Consider the following 18181-nt stretch of genomic DNA (forward strand, 5'->3'; position numbering starts at 1 on the left):
CCACCCATGAAGTATATAAAAAAAAAGGTTATGACTTCCTTTGAAAGAGGTCACTTATATCTGGACTCTCATTACGGGTCCAATCTATTCCATAAATCAGATGTGGCACCAGGTAGACTCTTTCCTACCAAGTAATTGAAAATTACTTGAATTGAAAAATCACTGAAGCTCCATTTTCCATTTGGGTTTCCCCAGTGTGCCTTTGTGGCCCCACTGTTCACTCATCCACGCTTTAACATCACCTTATATGCATGGTGACATGAATGCTTCGGCTTTCTGTTAGCCCAGGGACCGTGGCCTCAATCACAAGGCCGGACAACTCTAACGCCATGCATTAGGATGGCTGCTTCTTGAAAGCTAAAACACGTTGTAGAAACAAGTTGGTGTTTCTCGAAAGGAGTTTCATATGTACATTTAAAGTGTACAAAAACACACATATTTGAAATATCGTTGCAGCCTTACCCTAAGACATTCACCATACTGACTTATTTAACCCTCAATAAAAATTTCAGGAAAAGTGTTACTCTGTTATTTGGTACCACTTTAGGTAGTTCACTATAGCAAATCCAAATTATTCCAATGTGAAGGCTTCAAACTGACTAACTATGCAAATTTTGTACTTACTTGTTTTAAAAATGCAGATTCTTTTTTTTTTTTTTTTTTAAGATTTTATTTATTTATTTGACAGACAGAGAGCACAAGTAGGCAGAGAGCCAGGCAGAGAGAGAGGGGGAAGCAGGCTCCTTACTGAGCAAAGAGCCTGATACGGGGCTCAATCCCAGCACCCTGGGATCATGACCCAAACCGAAGGCAGAGGCTTTAACCCACTGAGCCTCCCAGGCGCCCCTTAAGGTATCTTTTGAAGAAGTTCAAAAGATTCTTAAGAAAGTTCTTAAGAAGCAACTAGAATAGTATCAGGGCCTGATCTTATTTGAAATTAGAAGCCAGTGTGTGATGCATGATAGGTCTGCTTATATTCTCATTGGCTCATACAGGTTCATTTGCTCATACAGGTTCAACGCATTTAATACAGGAGAAAGTCAACTGTTTTGAGTAACACTTTCTGGTTACTAATTGAAAAATGGGAGAATTTAGATTTTGTCTTTCTTTCTTTCTATCCCTCTTAAAAAACAAAAGCAACTTTTCTTAGGCATCAAAGTCACAGAAAAAAAAAATAGTCTAGAGAAGCATGCATTTTTTATCTTTTATGCTAGATGTGGATATTCATAGCTGTGAATACCATTGTCTCCCTGGTTATTGCTTTGAGTGTAAAAAACCTGATATACACTACTCTAAATTGGATGTACCTCTCAGTTGTACAACAGAATAAACAGAAGCATAAAATACCCAGTGTTTGTTGAAGGTTATCCGTGCTTCTGTGCATCAATAACTTTTGGGGTGTTATTTTGAAGACACTATAGTCTCAGCGAACATTTATGTATTGGAACAATTTTTGTTTGTTTGTTTTTATTTTTTTGGTTATTTTGCACCCAGCTACAACCCTCCAGGTGAATAATGAATAATATGTGTGTTTCACAGAATGGGAAGGATGAAAGCCATCAAAACCAAAAAGTAAGGAAGATTAAAAGAAAAAGTTAATATATGAGATAGATTTAAAAATTATTGATGTACGCAGAATGATTTAGAGGGGACTCTGCACCCCAACAGAGGCAAACACATTTATACATACTCCTATGCAAATGGGTATCTCTAAGAAAAGTTAAAATAATATCTGGAGGGAGACCAGTAGGAGATGTTTCTCATGGGAAACACGATGACTTAACTTGCTCTTATGTAAATGACCTCTATGTCTGAATCTAATAATAAGGTTTACAAATGTGGCTTTAAAGAGTATTTTCTGCATTTGGAATTATTCCACTGTTTCCTACCTTGTGGATATTTATGCAAAAGCCACAAACATTTATATAAGGAAACAAAAGACTGAAAAATATTGCATTTTTCCCATGTAAATCCTTATGAATGATGTGATTAAGCCTGATTTGCTTAGTTCAGCTTATGTGCTACTGGGCCAGGAAAGGCTAAGCAGAATTAGCTTTGGGACCGTCTCACCCATGTCTGGAATGACATTGTACTGGTGACCCAGACCACATTTCCACCTCTTGGGAATGAAGGCAATGCGTTTTTACCTCAAACACCCATTTGGTAAACACAAACACATGTGGAAGTTATTTGTTTGGGGGAGTGTTAATGAATAAAGACTTAGAAGTAGCAAGTACAGCATAGGAAGACCATCCTTTTTTGAAACATATTGAAAAGAAGCAAAGCCTCCCTAGCATACTAGAAATGAAAGGTTTACTTAAAAGGAACTCTGCACTAATTCATAAGCAAAAAAGAGGGACTTTCCGCTAATAATAAATAACACGGTAGGAGTCCTTATAACACATTTGCCATACAGAAGGAAATCAGCACTAGATGTAAGTCTTAGTAGACTCTGAAAGCAGAGACAGTTAGGCTCAATCGGAATACAAGCTGTTACCCTCTTAGGCAATTTAACCATATGGTTTCACTCGTTCCTTAAGTTATATTTTAAGAGAGGTTCACAACCTCGTCACTATTGACACTTTAGACTGGATAGTTCTTGCTGTGGGGGACTGTCCTGTGAATCGTAGATTGTAGTAGTATTCCTGTCTTCTACCTACCAGATGCCAGTGGTACACACAGCCCTGTCATGACAACCAAAAATGTCTCCAGAAATTGCCCATGTCCTCTGAGATGCAAAGTTACCCCCACTTGTGAACCACTGGAAGGAACCTGATGTTATCAAAATTTCACACACCCTATTTTTATGTAGACATTTCAATTACTTAAAAGATTCCCAAACCACAGTTCTCAGAGAGACCATTGGCATTGATGATGTTTTCACTGAAATGAGATAAAATAAGAAAAAATAAAGACAACATAGTGACTTTCATCATATGAAAATGTTCTTTATAATTTTTAATTACATTTTTAAAAGTTACCATTTTATGTGAAAGGTGTCCTTTCTATAATGTCCTTATGGTAATAATGTGCCATTTTATTTGGACTTTTTTTTTCTAGTAAAGTAAGAAGTTGAAAGCCATTTGTTGGTAGCCCATAACATCCCAAGTTAATACAGAGTAATTGTGAGTGTATATTTTCTACTGTGGAATCATTCATTCTCAAAAAATTCTTTTGTTGTCCTTATAGAGTCCCAAGTTAATAATACTTGCACTAGGTGGTTGGTTTCAGCTGTTATGCTGTTACTCAAAGTAGTAAAACTCAGGAGGCTGCGCTCCTACTTGAAAGTTTTACATGAGTACGTGTCTGTGTGTGTGTGTGTGTGTGTGTGTGTGTGTGTGTGAAGTAAGATAAAGGACTGGAAAACAACTGATAAAGTTGGGGTAGTTTATTCAAGTCAGAAGTCATTCAATGGGTAATTCAAGAAAATAACCTATTTTACACAAATAATCTAAATTCAAATATATAAATGAAGCCATTGAATATCTGGTTTTAATGCTAACATAATTATATTTTTACTTTTTCTTTTTATATGGATTCCTACAACTGTCGCATTTAAAATAACTCATAACTGGGTGGCTCAGTCGGTTAAGCAACTGACTTTTGAGTTTGGCTCAGGCCACGATCTCAGGGTTGCGAGATGGAGCTCCACATTGGGCTCCATGCTGAGTGTGGAGCCTGCAGAAGATTCTCTCTCTTGGGGCACCTGGGTGGCTCAGTCCTTTAAGCATCTGCCTTAGGCTCAGGTCATGATCCCAGGGCTCTGGGATGGAGCCCTGAGTTGGGCTTCCTGCTCAAAGGGGAGTCTGCTTCTCCATCTCCATCTTCCCTCTGCCCCTCCCCTGCTTGTGTTTTCTCTCACTCACTCTCTCTCTCTCTTAAAAAATTAATACAATTTTTTTAAAAATCCCATAAATGCTGAAATTAAAGTTTTTCATCTGTTTTCTAGGGTCTTTGAGGAAAGACTATAATTTTTTAACTATGGTGAATATACTTGTATATTAAAATAATTTTAGGAAACACTTCCAAAGTGCTTGGTATATCTAGATTTTTCTAACATCTGCAGCAGCCTACAGTATGTGTGTGTACATACATATACACACATACACACACACACATATATACACATACAAAATCATCATTTTGTACTGAAATGGTTCCAACATGCAGCCTTAAGTAAAGCATGTGGTGATATTAGAGATGGCTTTGGAACTTGGAATTCCTTTTGCTAGTGTAGAGAAAAGTATCTATTGAGGCAAGTTGTCTTAAGCCTACAGACATGATTGGTTAGGTATACATTTAACTATGCAGGAAATGTTCTCATTTAATAATTTCAGAGATCACAAAAAATACAATGTGCTTTAAGCAAAAGATTAATTCATCCTATGATCTAGTAATTATTTTTGAAAAGTACTTTCTTTAAGTGAGTCATCTGGTTTAAAACATTCATTTGGAATGTTTAATCCATAGATTGATTTGTATTATTCTTATTAAGCTGATCATCGTGTATAGTTTAAGCTGAATCCCAGATATTCTAATCTCATAATGTAGTAAGTGGCATCAACATGACCTATCTTTAAAAATTATTAAACATCCCCAAAGATAAATTGAAACAGAATGTGATATTTAACTCTCATTGCCAATTACAGCTTTTAAAGTGAAATCACTTTCTCAGTGTCCTCTTTTATTCTAACACCATAGGACACCTGGGTCAGCTTCTAGTATTTATATACAGCAAGAGTTCAAATAGCTAACTCACAGAGAGAATGTGATTTCACTTTCTTTCAGATTCCATCCAAATTCCACTTGGACTCCTGAGAGACCTTGAGGTTCACTAAACATTTCATTTGAAATGTACTATGTAGCGTGGTTAAAACACGGGAGAGCAAAACCTTTGGGTGCCCGAACTGGTCCCTGAGATTAAATAAGGCACTTATGGAGGTCAGAAAGTTGAAGTTGAGATTTAGTGTATTCGAGCAGGATGCACCAATGATTTCTAAAACTGGATAACAGCTATGAGAGCAGGGTCATGAGTAGAAATGATCTGAGCTAAGATTTTTGTAAAGAAGAAAGGTAAACACAAACTATAAGCAAAATTATATGGCTTGGGCTTAGGAAAATACCACATTTTAAGTTTAAAAAGCTAAGAACCTAAGTACTTTTTAAAAATAAGGCAACAGGAGAGCTAATAGTCATAGTTTTAAAAAATTGTAAGTAGTCTAGTGGCATCAAATAGTTAACATAATTGCTAATGTTTCTCTTACTTTCAAGGAAAATCTGGATGTGCATAATAGACACATATAATAACTGGTGAATTTAATAGGTAATAAACAAGGAAAGGTAAGAAATCCTCTTTCTTGAACAGAATACAGTTGTTTCCGATTAAAGCAAGCTCTCAAAACTTTGAGATGTGGGTTGGTTTTACATCCTGATTCAGGGCACTATCACATAAAAATGGTAAATTAAATTTTAAACTTTTGCCTATTAACAGTTTGTAGTGAAAAATTAGGAAACCTAAAATATTCAATTATAACCTAAAGGGGCTTCTGGACTTTCTCATATTGGAAACACTTCAACTGGAGTCTTTAAAAATTTCCAGAAAGAAATGGAAAGCTCTACTAAAAAATGCATTGTGAGTCACAGAAAAATCTGCGACAGAAGAATGAATAAGGTGCTGATTTTAATTGTCTTTAAAGGTGTTCTAGATGCCCTGATCTTTATATGAGATTACTGTTCGTTATTTATATCTGCCCTGTGTATATGCCATCTTAACAAAGAAGTAATAAAAACTAATGTGATATAGAACATGTATAAAGAAAAAAACAATATGCAGTGTAATGGTACAAAGAAGCACCTGTGCGTGTGTGAGTGTGTGTGTGTGTGTGTGATACTATCCTATGATATTGAAGCAATAAATTGCAATAGGCATCTCTATTTGCCTAGTTCTGGAAACCACTTTGTGATTGCTGTGTCAGTTAAATAAATGTCTTTCATATACCCAGAACTCATGGACTAAAAAGTAAAAAGAAAGGAACAAAGAAAGAAAGAAAGAGAGAGAGAAAGGAAGGAAGGAAGAAAGGAGGGAGGGAAGGAAGGAAGAGAAGGAAGGAAGGGAGGAAGGAAGAAAAATCCCAAAGCACGGCACTTTGTTCTAGACAGACAAATTATTAAAACATCTAGGCAAACTGAAAAATCTTATTGCTAAACCCAATTTTCTTAGCCTGGACTTTAAGATTTTTCACTAACCAGTGTTCCTTGTCTTACTACCCTATTTATCATTATTTTCACTATGTTGGTTATACCTTTGAAGTAATTGACTATCCCTCCTCAGTGGATAAGCTGCTGTCAACCATGCCTCTGAGGTCCTGTCTACCTGTAGATGATCTTTCCCCAAATCCTTAACTCTTCTCTGCTGAAAGCCTTCCATGATCAAGTTTTTGCATTATTACAATTAGGACTTGCAAAATTGATTCAGTAACTCTACCGCTCTTCTATTTATTCTTGTCTTTTAATCCAGATTCTTCTTGAATGTTAGAACAGCCTGCTGACATAGTAGGTGTCACATGTGAGAAGGAACCTACAGAAAATCACAAGCCATTCAAAAACACTGGGTTTATAATTCTGACTTGAACTATTTAGAACAAAGGAATCACGCCCAAGAGGGAGGGAATTAATGAAGCCTGCCAGCGCCTTACAAAGTCCTAAAGCATAAAGGCCACCCTGATGCCATCTAATAAGTCCATAGCATTAGTTTTCTTCACGTTGCGTAAGTCAGAGATAGCTTGTGATCTGCATTATTTTAAGCCCTCTTAAAAGTCTGCTGATACTTGAATCCTAAAATGTTCTAAATAAGTTATCCACCTTAGATAGGATTGATCTAGGTATTGGTGATTTCTCAGCAAATGGGAAGACATCCAAATATAGCCAGGATATCTGACTAGAGATTTAGACTTTTTATCTTATATAAACCAATCCATTTAAAAATTTTTAATGTTATATTCTATACAGATAGTCAACCACGAGTATTTGAATGATACATAAGAAAGGAAGTATATTTTGATGGAGTAATGAAAGCAAACATCTGATAACCACAGTTACAAACACAGAATGAAATACAGATTTTGGTATCAGCCGAATAAATCAATCTTTCCTCTTCTGGGTGCCCATTTAATTTGCATGTATATATCCAAAGGCTAAATATTAATTAGTCTACTGTTAGTGTTCAATCAGAAAGTAGTTTGACTGAAGAAATATCACCACCAGCAACTTTGTTAGTAAGAAATAACCACTAATAAGTGAATAGTTTTGAAAAGAATACCATCTTTAATCATTTCAACAATTAGTAGGTCAGAGCATGAGAGAGTCATCAAAATTTCCTTCCAAAATAGAGAAAGAGGCCACATAGACAGGGTGTTGCATAGACCCACACCTGGCCCACCTAAGAGTCATTCTCGACTCTTCTCCCTCTCTCTGCCCTACAGCCAGTGGGTCACCAAACTCTGTTGGTTTTTGCTCACAGACAGCTGTCTGGTCTGTCTACACGTCTTCATCCCACTTCCACTGTCCACACTCTTTACTGTCTGGCCTGGAGTCCTGTAGGAGCCTCTGCAGAGGCCTCTGGCCCGCAGTCATGACCACACTGGTTCCATTTCAGTCTCCATTACTATCGACATTTAAAAAAAAAATAAATGCTAAATGTTTCTTTGTACACGTCTTTGTACACGTCTCTCCATATCTTTTAAGAAGAAGCCCCAACTCTGTAGCAAGACAAACACAGCTCTTCTCTCTCTGGCCCTGACTACCTTTCATTCTTGGAGGTCCCTCCTCCAAGCTTAGGCTGCAAGCATTCTCAGCAAGGTAGTTACTTTAACCCCCTCCATACTGTCATACTTGCTGCTAATTCTGTTTAGGGAACTTCCTCCCTCTGCTCCCCAACCACCCACCAACACTCCCCCGTCTGTCTAACAACCAAAAACCTTTGGGAATCAATCCAGACACCATCTCTTCTGAGGGACCTTCTCTGGAGCCCCTAGTCTGACAGGTTCTGCTTTATATGCATTCTTTCACTTAGCAGCTATACTCACATAGTCACTTGTCTGTTTTCACCACTAATTGTAACTACTTTTTTTTTTTTTTTAAGATTTCATTTATTTATTTGTCAGAGAAAGAGGGAGGGAGAGAGAGAGCACAAGGAAAGGTTGCTGCAGGCAGAGGGAGAAGGATGCTCCCCGCTAAGCAGGGAGCCCAGTGCGGGACTCAGTCCAGGACCCTGAGATCATGACCTAAGCCAAAGGTAGACGCTCAGCCGACTAAGCCACCCAGGTATCCCTAATTGTAACTTCTTGACAGTAGGGTCTGTGTTTATTAATTCGTAGGTTCTCCGGTGCCTGGAATAGTGACTTGCACACCAAACATATTTCATATATGTTGGTTGCAAGCATCAGCAACAAATCAAACTCCAAAGACTTTTTTTGATCATTTACCATGTGCAAAGACAGATATGAGTTTGGGATGGGGTTAGAGACGGGTAGAGAAGTAAATAAAATTGAGACTCTATCCCTAAGGAGTTCATAATCTAGTTGGCTAAAAAAGTAAATTCACGAAAAGTTCCTTAGAAACAGTACTTCAGGGATGCCTGGGTGGCTCAGTTGGTTAAGCAGCTGCCTTCGGCTCAGGTCATGATCCCAGCGTCCTGGGATCGAGTCCCACATTGGGCTCCTTGCTCGGCAGGGAGCCTGCTTCTCCCTCTGCCTCTGCCTGCCATTCTGTCTGCCTGTGCTCGCTCTCTCTCCCTCTCTCTCTCTGGCAAATAAATAAATAAAATCTTAAAAAAAAGAAAAAAAGAAACAGTACTTCAAATAAACAATTCAATAAGCATGTAAGATATGGGATCAGCTTTAATGATTCTATCTCTTTCCAGAATGAACACTGGAGCCAATATAAAGGGCTGGATGTTTCTGAAGTTCATTAAGGTAAGTCAATGATCTTGAAAAAAGATAGACTAGGACTTGAAACTCCAGCCTATAAAGATGGCTGCAGAATTTAAATAGGAGTTCTTTTTTAAGGCGAATGGGACTTGAGGATCTTTGTTAGCAACGGAGAAAAGCCTGTGGGGAGGGCAAAAATGAAGACATGGGAGGAGAGGATATAACTGCTAGACCTCTGAAGTCCTGGGAGAAGCTAGACAAAAGGAATCCAGGGCCCAGGAGAGGAGGCCATGCCCACAGGCTGCTTAAAGAGAAATTGGCTCCAGACAGAAACTTAATCATACATAAAAGTTACCTTTTTCAAAGTATTCCAATCTTGTCCAAAAATACTCTAAACCTAACTTGATGATTCTTTTATTTAAAATTAATGGGAGATATGGAAGGCTATTTTTTCACATCCTTTTATGTCTAGAATTAAACTATTATGTTAACTTAATTAAATTTCAGGAAAATTTCCTCTCCCTAGTAGTAAGAAAACAGGAAATACGTTTTATAATACTGTTGAGCTAATTTCCTCTATGATATTCATTGTGAGCGGAGCAAATATTGAGTACTAAATTATCTTTTCCAGACAATTAGGGTACTATGTCTTTCGCTGCATAGATAAGTTGCTAATTAACCTCCCCTCTCCAGCTAGCTCAGTGATAGCCCTTTGCTGACAAAAAGCACAGGCTTAATCTTCAAGTGGTTGAGCAGGCTTTATTTGACTTTGTGGTTACATCTCTCACATTTCCCCTAGAGACAGCAAGTTCCCTATCTTGTCACTAGTTGTGTCCTCCAGTGTTTGACAAGTGCTCGACACATGGTAAGTGCCCAATGAATAGTTCTTGAATAAATGAATGCATGCATGTATTAGAGAAATAACTGAATAATTTAGCAAATCAGTGAATGGATGAATGGGTGTTATGCCCTATCCACCAAGGTTGCTATTTACCTGATTAGTCTAAGGAAATTCACAAGTAATGGAAGACATGGCCATAGTGTACTTCTATCCAAAGAATGGTCTGTCCAGAGATATCACCCATCACTTTGGTATGTATAAAACCTCACATGACAGTCCACTGTCACTCTACTCAGGCTTCCTAATAGGCCCCAAAAAGCTTTGGACCCAGAGGTACTGAAGATGTTTATGATTTCATAGTCCATGAACTTAACTGGAGGAGCGCTCTAACAAGGGTTTAAAAGTATATGTAAAACTAACTTGACAGACTCAGTTTGGCTATTTGATTTTGCACCTAGGTAACAGAAATCTAGAAAATGGAAAGTTTTTTTTTTTTCTTCAAAGATTTTTATTTATTTATTTGACAGACAGAGATCACAAGTAGGCAGAGAGGCAGGCAGAGAGAGAGGAAGGGAAGCAGGCTCCCGACCGAGCAGAGAGCCCAATGCGGGGCTCGATCCCAAGACCCCGGGATCATGTCCTGAGCTGAAGGCAGAGGCTTTAACCCACTGAACCACCCAGGCGCCCCTAGAAACTGAAAAGTTTTAAGGGCACCTGAATAGTGGTTCTCAAACTTACTGTGTGTGAAACGCATCACAGCAGTTTAATCTGCTAAAAGATGCAGTTCTTACACAGCCCCCAGATCGAGTACATTGGAATTGGAGAAAGAAATCTGCATTTTTGGTAAGCTGCCCTATATTAGTAGTTCTAACCCAAGAAGAATTTTGCCCTTGCCCATCCTTGGGGACACTCGCTGGTATCTGGAGATACTTCTGCTTGCTCCAGCAAAGAGGGAATGTAGTGCGGCGGACATCCAATGGGCAGAGGCTAGTGACGCTGCTAAATATCCTGTGGCGCCAAGGTTGAGGGACGCCGTCCGCGGGCGGGGAGAGAATGCTCTAGGGCGGCCAGAAGGTCTCAGCCTGGACCACACCCATGAGGCAGATGGGAGGAGGTGAAGGACAGCCAAGAAAGACTTAGATTAAGTGAGCAGGGCTGGAAAACGGTTCTTCACTTAACGGCAAATTCCTTTACCAGGAGCACTCACGTTGCAAGAACGCTGGATAAAGGAGGTGTCAGTGAGTCGCTAATTTAGTTAGCCCTAACAATAGCAGCTCGGCTGGAAGAGTTCCTGATGTTCCCGGGTGTACTGCAAAGGGGGAGACTAGCTCAGGAAAAGAAACAATGTAAACTTCACTCATTTAACAAATATTCCATTGAATATGTAATCATTGACTATCTAATTGACATATATCAGGAAAAAAACTGAAATAGTATACCTTCATGAGGTTAATGATTATGCCTATGTCCAGAATAAGTCTCAATAAATATCTTGTGTGAATAGTTTTTGACAAGTTTAATTACAGTTTGAAATGATTCCTGTCCTGCTGACATCCTACAACACTATTAAATAAAAAAATACTCTTGTCTACTTTCAATAATAGAACTCTGTAAACGAATTTAATGAGCATTTTCAGTATCTGAAAACAATATAATACTTGCTCTTTACTGCTTCAAAGAATTTCTACTAATTAACCCTTTATCTCCTTAAAATGAAATTATCACTCCCTACCATTTCAAGACAATTATAAGCCTCCTTTTCTGAACCTCTAATATCAACATATAAAAATCACTTCTTTCACCAACTGTGGTTGATTTACCCTTTAGTAGAACAAATTGAGAATTTATCAGTAATTATGAAAATAATTTCCTTCTTTTATTAAAATACTTTGCAGTCACTGCAGCTTAGCACATTATTATTCTGGGTGGCGTAGGTGTTTTGAAAGGCAGTGTGAAAATAAGAGCTTGAATTATGAATTCCTCCCATGAACACTGAATCATTTTATATTTTCTGTGGCAAAAAGAACTTACTCCTCTCTTGAAGGAAAAAAAAAAAGGAACAAGAACATTTTAACTTCCAGGAACATATAAGTTTGCTGTATGGTATGCATTGCACTAAATGACATATCAACACTAAAATAGTAATTTATTTATTATTTATTAATTTATTAATTATGTGTATATATGTATATACATATGTGTGTATACAATGTGTGTATATATAAATAAATATATATATATAAAAACTTACAATTTTTGTGCAACATATCTCTATAGACAAGGAAATAACCCATACAAATTAACTATAAAATGGAACACTTCTTTCAATTTTAATTCTGTAAATACTTATTAAATATCTACACTGCTCCAGGAACTGTGTTAGGTGCTGGAAAAATAGATAGGGAGTCAGACAACAAGGGAATTCACAGAAATACAGGGAGGAGGAGAGCCTCCCTGAAGAAACCAATGGCATCCAGTACAATCTATTGTTTTGCCTGAAACTGGAGAATATATATCTCCCTATACTTACTTTTTGAAGGGGATCCTACATGTTGGCTTCTTGTGATCTGTACTCAGATCAGGCTTAAAAAACCTATCAACACAGGGCCTACACTGAGCTGAGGTATAAATGTCTTTTAGTTATGGTAATTACTCAAAGGATAGCTGTTTATCTATGACATAGACTCATGGATGGTCTGAGGTCATTCCAAACAAAGGGGTTTATATTTCTTTTACCTGCAGCATGGGCTAGTTATGTCTCTAAGTTATTTTCCAGTTTTCTCTATCTCTATCTTTTGCATAATTTCTTTTGATTTCCAGCATCGGTTCAGTATGCAATGCTGTTTGGATAACCATGCTTCCACATGCTTCTAACATAGGAGAGGCAGGTGACAATGAGTTTAGGACAGGGATGTTAAACTTTCTACCCTCTAAATCTCAGCTATCTTGTCCTGAGACTTGAAGTTGACCAAAATTAAAGAAAATAAATGAGATTCCCCTTTTAGGGAGATGATATGGATGTGGTTTAGGCCTCTTCTCTGGCTTTTTTTTTTTTTTTTTAATATTTTATTTATTTATTTGACAAAAAGAGGGAGAGAGAGATCAGAAAGGCAGAAAGAGAGGCAGAAAGGCAGGCAGAAAAAGTGGGGGAAGCAGGCTCCCTCCTGAACAGAGAGCCCGATGCGGGGCTCCATCCCAGAACCCTAAAATCATGACCTGAGCTGAAGGCAGAGGCTTAACCCACCCAGCCACCCAGGCACCCCTGATTTCTCTGGCTTTAATTTTAGTCTAGGCTCAAGTCATAAGATGTAAAGGATCCATATATGTGCCCAATTCCCAAAAGAAGCTGAGTAGTTGTAAACTTTGGTACGTAGTACTTTTGTTGGACTGAATTCTGAAGTGACACAGCACATTTTTACAACTATGTTTCTAACAAAATAGCTCAGACCGTGTGCAAAGTATTCCTTGCAGACCAGAACAGTGAACTAGGGGATGGGTCTTGCTGGTTAATAAAATTTCAGAATCTACTTAGTTGGATGTATATTTCAAGAACACAGGCATCCACACAGCCATTCCTGGTAGCTGCCACTGGGATGCTCAGGAGAATTTCAAATACATCCTATTGGAAGATTTTCTTCAGTGCTACTCTCACTTCCTTCCTCCTCCTTTCCATCAGCTATTGATGCTGGTGAAAATTCAGGGCAATGAAACTTGCCCAATTCTTGCCAAAGCCCAGTTCTACAAATAGCATTAAAAAGCAGTCACATAATACCAGTACACACTAAAAGAGCTGCTGGTAGGAAGTAGAAAGAACAGCTAGACAATCTTTTGTAACTTAGGCATTGGCAATATAGTGTTTTAGTTTTATATTGAAGATATTAATCTATTTTAGTGCAGATTTCCAACTTTACTTCTTTTTTATAGACCATATTTATACATATTTTAAAATGACTTCTATTGTTTTCAATCTTCATAAAATAATGTCGTCTGCAATGAGAACTCAATTTGACTCCAAATATAATTTGTAAGATATAGTGGTTATAGTTATTAATTGATTTATACCTCCCAAGTATAATTACTTATGTCCATTATATCAAGCCAATAAAATTATTAAGGAGTAGGCTTAATTTTTTTAAGTCAGAATCATTACTAATACTACAACCATTTTTATTCTATTGCTTTTCCTCAGTGGACCCTACAGTTAAATCTATAACTTACATCTTTATTACTGAGCTTGAAGTAATTTTCTTGCCATTGACCTCAAGCTTACTAATGCTCATCCAAATCTATATTTTAAATAATTTGCAAGGGAATATTAGTAGGGTCTAATAGATATTTACAAATGCCTGGTGAATTGCTTGGTTAACCGTGCCTGAGGAAGGACAACATTAACTACCTTTCCTTAATGGTTGAATATCTCTAACACCAAAGCTATGTATAGTTATTAACTATGGTACAAGTGAGCATTTTTGAGGCATTAAAAAAAAGAGGAGGAATTAGAAAAATAAATATTAAGGAAAACTTCCAGATTGTTGTTTAGAGTTTACATAAGTAGGGGGAGTTTTTAACCTGAATCACTGAAAGAATTGAAAAATTATAGTTCTAAAATTATCTAATACATATCTTCAGTAATTCAAACCTGGATCTTTTCTGAAATAGAACCACAGACATTAGCAAATTAAGAGAGGTTCAGCAAGGGCCCATCCTCACCAGCCAGTTCCAGGTTGCTCCTATTAATACTATACCCATTAATATTTTAACAACATAATTTTAAAAATCCCGTCAAAAAGATCTCTTGGAATCATCCCAAGGCCCCTAAGAACAGTATAAATTATGTTGGATGAATTCCCAGTTTTGCTTTTATTTATTTTTAAAACATTTAGTTTAAGTAAATACTTTGAAAGGTAACCTCAATGCCTTTATGAGGATGAGGAGGGGAAAAGGGGCTACATGGGGCAAGGTTTCTATCATGCATAAATCCCAATGAGGGCATTCTATGGCACTTAGGAGACACTTGGTCAGCAGCTTTTGGCCTTTTTTTTCCCTTTTCATACTCAAGGTACTTGACACCTTAAAAAATTACTTTTCCACCAAATTTTCAATAAGAATAAGTTAATAGACTATCAGATATTCAGGATAATACTACTGGCACATCAATAAATCTTAAGATACCACTGACTATACAAAGAACCATTATTTAATGAGTTTAAATGGAAAAAATCGTTGCTAACTAATCTATGATGATGCTTTACTGCCACAAAGAATTATTATTTATATGTATTAAAAATCTCCTTTTGATACAAAAGAAATTATTTTTCCAGATACATGAGGCCATTATTCAGGCAAGGGAATATGAATAGCCATCTTTCCCTGTTAGAATTTCCCACTACTAGGGGTGCTTTTGTGGCTCAGTTGGTTAAGAGTCTGACTTTTGATTTTGGCTTAAGTCATGATCTTGGGGGCCTAGGATTCGGCACCATGTTGGGCTCCCTGGTCAGCCAGAAGTTTGCTTGAGGATTCTCTCTCATGCTCTCCCTTTGTCCCTACCCCAGCTCACACATGAGCATGCACATGCACACACTCACTTAAATAAATCCTAAAAAAAAAAAAAAAAAAAAAAAAAAGAATCTCCCATTAATCAACCAATCAACCAATCAACCAGAAAACCCACCCATGCTCCACAACATTGATTGGTGTTTTTTATTTTTTTTAAGCTTTATTTATTGGGGGGGGGAAGGGCAGAGGAGAAGGAGAGAGGGAGAATCTCTAGCAGACTCCCTGCTGAGCATGGACCCCCCCCCCCCCAACTCGGGGCTTGATCTCACCACCCTGAGCCAAAATCAAGAGTCGGTTGTTTAACCGACAGAGCCACCCAGGCACCCCTACTGATGTTTTTTTAAAACATCTGCCATGTTTTGGTCACTGCCAAGTTTATTGGAGCTGTTCTCCTGTTGATCTTTATGACCATCATATGCAATAGGTAATATTATGACCATTTTGACTTTAAAGAAATTTAGATTTTTCAGTGATTAGATACGTTGAAGTTACTTTTATTATCACATTTTTTCTGTCTTACTGATTAAAAAGTTGAAGTTAATTTTCAGTTTCATATCCTCAAATAAGCAGACAACCCTGATAACAAATTGAAAGCTCTTACTTCTTACAGTATTTTCATTGAAATATAAAGAAGAATATTGTACTATATTATTCCTCCAAAATCTGTGGACTTTCCAGATTATTATTTATCTGGTAAATAATTATCTATAGAAAATTATAAACCAAAATATCATTGGTAAAATTTTGGATTTAGAAATATCTATGAATAAGGTGAATGAATTTTAATTTCTGAATTCTAAGAGCATGTAGAAAATTAATGTTAAAGAACAGACTGCCTCTTTAATTTTTTAATAAACACATGTTTTTTTTACTTAAAAAACATTTTCCTTTTATATGATATGAATATCTTTAGGTTAGAATTTTTAGCTGTTTCAGTTTCAGAAAATATTTAACTTTCATAGTTCATGTCTAACATTTCTCTAGGCATTATACAATCTAATTGGATAGGTGGGATAATGACTACTGTGGGGCCAGAGGAACAGACAATTTAGATATTAGACAGAATATAGATGAATATGGATGGCCAAACACTTAAGGAAAGCTAACTGGAATGGGAAGAGAACTCTATTACCAAATGTAAAAGCTAGTTAGGTAGCATAGGAAAGCACTTGATCAAACATGAAAAAAAAAACAGAGATGGATACTGAAGTGACACCTTGCACATTTTGGGCACCTGTTAAGTAAATGTTGAATAAATGAATGGTGGCACCTGGGATAAGTCAATCAAAGGAGTACAAATAAATCAGTTGCATTAAATGGCATTCCCTATTCTTCTATCTTGATCAACTGCCCTCACATGAAATTTTTACCTTTCAACCCACTATATAATTTATTTATCTTTTATGTTTATGTTCTTATGACTCTCCCTGCACTCCTCCTCCATGTATGCTCCATAAGTCAGGTATTTTTGTCTGTTCACTAATATATGTGCCAGGTACCTTGAATAGAAGAACAACAGGTTCTCAAGAATTAATGAATTCTTGAGAATGATTGAATTAATGAATTTACAGAGATCTATTTGTAAATTTATTGGCAAGCACAGCAGAATTTACAAAGATAAATGTGACACACTCTCAGTTACCAAGGTATTTAAATCTAGAAAGGAATATCAAATTACTAAAACATAAGGCTGAAAACATAAGGGTTATCAAAGTTATAGACATAAAATATGGTATGGCAATGCTTCTCAACAGATATGCTATGGGTATTGTAAGCTGTTCAGGAATTACAGGTGTGAGAAGATACTGATTTAGATTTCCTGTTTTTAGCAATAAGTTATTTTTTTTCAGGTTAGTCCTCACATTTGAATACTGGTAGAATTGCTGAAATATATGTTCAATCCAGGTCACCTCTAGACTGAATTTATTTTAAGGGATGTGGGGGTGGTAATATTACCAAGTGGTCAGAAGAGCAAATAACAAATTATCTTTGGAAGAACATACCTTTATCCCAGGCATCAAAAAATCCTCACAAATAATACATTAAGGAAAATAAGCATGACCTAACCTAGTAAACTAGGATACAAGGTACTGTAAGTGAGAATTAAGAGAAACAAAAGGAGCAAAAACAGACTTGTAAAAATTTCAAATATAGGAATTATCAACCACAAATTATAAAACAATTGTGCTTACTAAGTTAAAATAAATAAAACATAAGCTTGAAAATGCCTGCAAAAATTAGGAAACTCCAAGAAGTGATCTAATAGATTTAAAAACTATATAAAAGAAACTCTAGAGATGAAAAATTGACAACTTAAAATCAAAACTTTACAAATAATTAAATAACAGGCTAGAAAAAATGAAGAGAGAAATACTGAACTGAAGGTTAAAAAATAATTTTGTAACTAAGAGGGAAAAAAAAAGCAGAAGATCTGGAAGAGGGTTTATGATACCAGAAGAATACAAAACAATGTTCTTTAGAGTTCTGGATGAAGATGAGACAGATTATAGGTGAGTCTATATTTGGAAAAATAATGATTGAGAATTTTTCATAACTAATGGAGATATTGATCCTCTTTACCCTTGGGACAACCTACCTTGTTTCTGCTTGCAAACATTTTCATTCATTTACCCCAATGTGTTTTAAAATTATTTTCAATGTATACCAGGACATGGAAAATGCTGGAAAACAATGTTTTGTGTAGGTATTAATAATTTTCTTCAGTTGAGAACCAGATAGTAAATATTGCAAAATTTGTGGGCTATATGGTTTCTGTTGCAATGACTCAACACCATGGTTGTAGGACAAAAGCAGCCACAAACGGTACGTAAACAGATAGATGTTACTGTTTTCCAAT

At 36.7% G+C, this 18181-nt stretch overlaps 1 protein-coding gene and 1 long non-coding RNA gene across 5 annotated transcripts in view; one reads left to right on the top strand and one right to left on the bottom strand.

Annotated features, from left to right (window-relative positions):
• Window positions 1-18181, bottom strand: part of ADGRB3 (adhesion G protein-coupled receptor B3) — a 721557-nt gene that overhangs the window by 262610 nt on the left and 440766 nt on the right. The gene's annotated exons all lie outside the window — the stretch shown is intronic.
• LOC116871648 lies at window positions 1445-16441 on the top strand. Its single transcript, XR_004383461.1, has 4 exons — window positions 1445-1455; window positions 4183-4188; window positions 8034-8041; window positions 16368-16441. It is a non-coding gene; the product is annotated as an uncharacterized LOC116871648 (long non-coding RNA).

The sequence above is a fragment of the Lontra canadensis genome, unplaced genomic scaffold (assembly GCF_010015895.1).
Source record: "Lontra canadensis isolate GAN:19392208 unplaced genomic scaffold, GSC_riverotter_1.0 scaffold27, whole genome shotgun sequence".
Taxonomy (NCBI): Eukaryota; Metazoa; Chordata; class Mammalia; order Carnivora; family Mustelidae; genus Lontra; species Lontra canadensis.